General features: G+C 32.7%; 1 protein-coding gene and 1 long non-coding RNA gene across 2 annotated transcripts in view; one reads left to right on the forward strand and one right to left on the reverse strand.

Moving 5' to 3' along the window:
- LOC135227137 (pro-resilin-like) overlaps nucleotides 1-5,809 on the reverse strand; it is an 83,214-nt gene that overhangs the window by 21,636 nt on the left and 55,769 nt on the right. The gene's annotated exons all lie outside the window — the stretch shown is intronic.
- LOC135226831 (uncharacterized) lies at nucleotides 761-1,491 on the forward strand. The gene is made up of 3 exons (XR_010317291.1): nucleotides 761-806; nucleotides 945-1,024; nucleotides 1,226-1,491. It is a non-coding gene; the product is annotated as an uncharacterized LOC135226831 (long non-coding RNA).

Below are 5,809 nucleotides of genomic sequence, written 5' to 3' on the forward strand. Positions count from 1 at the left end.
TCTTTGAAGGATCTGGTTTCTTATGCTGTATCAATCCATATTTCCTTAATAATCTGCTTTCTGCATTCAAATATTCCATATATATCTGTGATTACATTCCCAAACTGCATCTAATGTAAGATACGGTGATCCACTCAATAAAAAAACCTTTATTATATTTTCCCATGCGGTAGATATTAAAAATGACGATTTTGAATAACGTATCGTTAAGACGGCAGTAAAGATTATATTTATAAAATTTCTAAAAATATTTTTCAGCCTTCATTTTAAATATTCCTCTAATTATGCCACATTGTAGAGAGAAATTTTGAATTTTGAGAATCTCAAACCAGATTCTTATAAAAAAATGTAAGAAATAAAAAAAAGAATTTTGCTGTAACTTTTACAAAACTCTTAAAAATCATGCAATAAAAATCTATGACGATGTATACGTAGTTATTTTACGGAAAGAAATATTGATAAGCCATTTTGATATTTTTAATAACGTAAGATAAAGACTTAAATACCACAGGGATATTGTTAACGAAAATTGTTTTAAAATATTATTTTATGCAACAAAGATGTAAAGCATACAAGAACTAAAGCATATCTAACATATATACTTTCCTAATCTATTGAGTAGGAATCACAGTTGCATCTTGCTATGTGACAGAAACTCTTTGGAAATCCAACAGGAAAAACTTGTTTTAGATTCCATTACCTGACTCCACCCACCTTTGCAGTTTGTGGTATATAAACGACTCTGGAGGCAGGACAGAGCATCAGTTTCCTCTCGAGACTCCAACAAGATCATCATGGTTTCCAAGGTAAGGAATGAGATGTTCTCAGTAAGATACATGTAATTAGAGAATGCATATGTGCTTGGGTATATGTAAATGATATATGCTAGGTAAGTCATACGATTTATACCAATAGTAATCATGTGTTTCAAATGGCATTTCAAGTCGTCTTCGCTCTGGTGGGCTTAGTTGCCCTCGTGGCTGCCGACAGCTTCGAAAGCTTCGAAAGATACTCCCGCCCAAGGGTGAGTTTACTTGCATTTTTTAAAATTATAATGAAATATACAGGGTGGCCATAAAGTCCCAGTACCATTCTGAGCAATAAATACTTGTAATGGTACTGATACTTTATGGACACCGTGTATTTTAAATCATTTTCGTCCATATACTGAAACCTCAAAGAACCGAAGACTCAGACTGAAGATACCGATTCCTCTCCCCTCCAGTTCTCCTCAGGATCCGCCGAGTCCTTCGAGTCCGGCGAGGCTCGTTACAACTTCGACTGGGCCGTCAACCACCCTCCCTCCCGCAACGACTTTGGACACCAGGAGGCCGGGGACGGCGAGACACCCAGGGATCCTACTTCGTCCACCTCCCCGACGGCCGCCTGCAGAAGGTGGCCTTCCGCGCTTCTGACGACGACGGATACATCGCCGAGGTCACCTACTCCGGTGAGGCTCAGTTCCCCGACTCCTTCGAATCCTACGAGTCCCGTGAGCTCCAAGGAGTTCTACTATGGCTCCAACGAAGTCCAAGTAAATCCTTGAAAGGACGCGAGCGGAATATCCTCTAAGATAAACCCGCAGATCCTAAAGACTTGTCTGCTGCTGGCAACTACCAGGTCTTCCCGATGTTATGTATTTATTATTTATTAAAAAGCAGATATGAATCTTTTATTATCATTTCATCCCTTACCTTAACAAAAATGTTTACTTAATTGGCTTCATTAAATTTTATATATAATCGGTGGAAAAAATTACGAGTAATAATCAATTACATAAGAACTGTCGAGTTATCGTATCAAATTTGTATCTAATCGTTACACTAATTACTCATGTTCGTGTGTGTCACCATTATATAACAAATGAAATAAGCATAATTACTTACTAATTTAGTTAATTAGAAGTAAATATTACCGTTGACTCTCTCTCTATCTCTCTTTCTCTATACATACATACATACAACACATATATATATCTAGTACTATATACATATAGTATATATATATAAATATATATATATATATATGTATATATACATATATTATATGTATATATATGTATATATATATGTATATATATATATATATATATATATATATATATATGTATATACATATATATATATATATAGATATATATATATATATATATATATAATATTATATATATACCCATATATATATACTTATATATATATATATATATATATATATATATATATATTATATATATATAATATATATATATAATATATATATATATATATATATATATATATATATATATATATATTATATATATAAATATATATATCATAAGCATAAGGAGTTGGCGACATTTAGCCTTCTCAATTTTCACTATTATAATTCATAGAGACAATAGAACCAAAATAAACATTGAAAATAACGAAAGAAAGACAACCAGAACTGACCAGATCTTAAGACCGTTTTCCGTAAAATCGTTCTAAGTCCATTCATCGAAACAGTCATGGTCAATGGGACTTTGAAGCATTATTCATGCAGTCAGTGACCCTGAGGAGGTCAGAGCGGGCATTAAAGTCTGGGGTTTGAGGGCAGATAAGGTCAGGGAGGGCTTTAGGGATCTATTGATAACACACAAGGCAAAGGCGCATATTATCTCTCTCTCTCTCTCTCTCTCTCTCTCTCTCTCTCTCTCTCTCTCTCAAAAGAAGGAAAAGGATGTAAGTTCGACAAAAAAATGTAAATATATGCACCCTTTAGCCATGAATTATAATCAAATAAATAATCAATCAAGTAATAAAATCCCAAATCTAAAAAAGAAACAAATAAGAGAGGAATAAAGAATATCAGGTAAAAGAAAAAAGCAAGCCATCAACGAGATATGCAGAGATGTCAGCAAAAAATTTCAAAGCATCAGCTCCAAAATTCTACTCAGAGATAATAACTGTATTTATTATGCAAGAGTATATTGCAGAAACGTGTAAAATTGCAGATTCAGACACAAAAATGAATAATTATGATGAAGGAAGATCCAAATATTATGGAAAAGTTGGATTTTTCAATGTCAGAATTTCTGGAAATGAAAAAAAGAACAACATACCAGAACAGGAGAAAAGACATGGGAAAATCCTTATTACTACAATATTAAATGAAGGAGAAAACACGCAAACCATCATAGTGATGAATGCGCAGGGTCTTAGTTACGAGTACTCAAAAAGAAAAATAGAGTACTTAGAAGAACTAACCCAAATTGAAAAGAAAATAGAGATAATGAATATAAGTGAAACCTGGTATTCCCAAGAGACTGGGAATGATGATCAAATAAAAGGGTTCCAAACTTATAGATCAGATAGAAAAAATAGGAATCAAGGGGAACCGCAATATATGGGAAAGGCAAAAAACAAGGAAAAATATATGAGAAATATAGTAACTCAGAATGTGAACTAATAGCGGTAGAATTTGAATCTGAAAAATTAATTAATGAACATAGTAATATATAGACCTCCTAATACTAAAGAGTTTGACTTAATAATTGAAAAATTGGATGATATATGTAGAAATCACAAGGACTGGACTATTCTCCTATCTGGAGACTTCAACTTTCCTTTCGTAGACTGGAAAGAACGAATAGGAGATTGTGGTTGTACTTATACATATAAAAAAGAGAGTAATAGTAGTGCAGAAGATAAGAGGCAATTCGAAAAGCTATTAGATATGCTACTAGAATACAACATTCAACAAATAAATCACCTGCCAACAAGAAAAGAAAATACTTTAGACCTAGTATTTGTGAACGAGAATGAATTATGTTAAGAAATAATAGTTTATAATGCGAGTATTTCAGACCATACTGTCATAGAATTAACAGTCCATTCCAAAGCAAGTGAAAACAGAGATAAGCAAGAAATGAAAAAGTGGGAAGGATATGGAAAATACAACTTCTACAGTAAAAATATATAAAATGGTCAGAAATAAATGAAGAATTAAACAAAAGATTGGGATAACATTTTCGTAAGTGATGACATAAGGGTAAATACGGAGATATTATATAAGATATTAGAGAAATAGTGGATAAATATATACCGAAGAAGAAAAAGTAAACATCAGTCATGCATACCAAGAGATAGAAGGATCTTGTTCCAGAAAATCAGAAAGTGGAAAAAAGGTCTTGCAAAAGAAAAAAATGCATGGAAAGTTATAAACTAAAAGTAAGATAGAAAATGCAGAACAAAAGATTATACAATCAAAAGAAAATGAAAAACGGGACTTGGAAGAAAAAACTCTAATAAATATCAAGCAAAACCCCAAACTATTATACTTATACGCGAAAAAGATGAATAAAAGAAGAATAGAAATTGGCTCTCTAAGAATTGAAGGAAGATTAACGAATGAAAAAAAAGGAAATTTGCAACATATTGGCAGAACGATATAAGAGAGAATTCACCCTTAGAATAGATAATGAAGATAATGATATAGAAGTAAGGGACGAAAATAGTGAATATTTAGCTGACATACGTAGATATTAATGAAGCTGATATTGTGCAGGCTATTAATGAAATTAAAAATGGAGCTGCAGCAGGGCCTGATGGAATTCCTGCTATTTTGTTAAAGAAAGTAGTTCATTCTATCGCAAATGCCACTTGCAATATTATTAAGACAAAGTGTAGATACAGGCAAGATTTATGATGAGCACAAATTAGCATATATTACCCCTACTTTCAAAAGTGGATCAAGACTAGAGGCAAGTAATTAATAAGGCCTGTGAGTCTAACATCACATATTATGAAAGTGTATGAAAGGGTAATGCAGAAAAATATTATGAACATTTAATAAAAAATAATTTGTTTAATATAGGACAACGTGGTTTCGTACCCGAAAAGTACACAAAACCCAATTGTTAGTCCACCGTGAGAACATATTCAAAAAATATGAAAAGCGGAAATGAAACAGATGTGGTTTATCTAGACTTTGCAAAAGCTTTTGACAAAGTAGACCATAATAATTAGCGAAGAAAATTAGAAAAACACATATCGTGGATAAAGTAGGAAGATGGCTAAAAGAATTTTTACACAACAGAAAACAGATAGTTATTGCAAACGATGAGAAATCGGATGAAGCCAAGGTAATATCCGGTGTGCCACAAGGTACGGTGTTAGCTGCAATACTGTTTGTTATTATGATTGAAGACATAGACAGTAATGTTAAGGATTCGGTAGTGAGTAGTTTCGCTGATGACACAAGAATAAGTAGAGAAATTACTTGTGATGAAGATAGGAACGCTCTACAAAGAGACCTTAACAAAGTATATGATTGGGCAGAGGTAAATAGGGTGTATTTAACTCTGATAAATTTGAATCAATAAATTAAGGAGACAGAGAAGGAAAGCTATATGCATATAGGGGACCTAACAATGAGACAATCACAAATAAGGAAGCAGTTAAAGACCTTGGTGTGATGATGAATAGGAACATGTTATGCAATGATCAAATAGCAATTCTTTTGGCAAATGTAAAGCAAAAATGGGAATGTTGTTACGGCACTTCAAAACAAGAAAAGCTGAACACATGATTATGCTTTATAAAACATATGTTCGTAGTACACTTGAATATTGCAATATGATATGGTACCCACACTATCAAAAGGATATTGCTCAAATAGAGAGTGTACAAAGGTCCTTTACAGCTAGAATAGAAGAAGTTAAGGACCTTGACTACTGGGAAAGACTACAATCCTTAAAATTATATAGTCTAGAAAGGAGAAGAGAACGCTACATGATAATTCAGTCATGGAAACAGATAGAAGGAATAGCAGAAAACATCATGGAACT

Source organism: Macrobrachium nipponense, chromosome 15 (genome assembly GCF_015104395.2).
Source record: "Macrobrachium nipponense isolate FS-2020 chromosome 15, ASM1510439v2, whole genome shotgun sequence".
NCBI classification, from domain to species: domain Eukaryota; kingdom Metazoa; phylum Arthropoda; class Malacostraca; order Decapoda; family Palaemonidae; genus Macrobrachium; species Macrobrachium nipponense.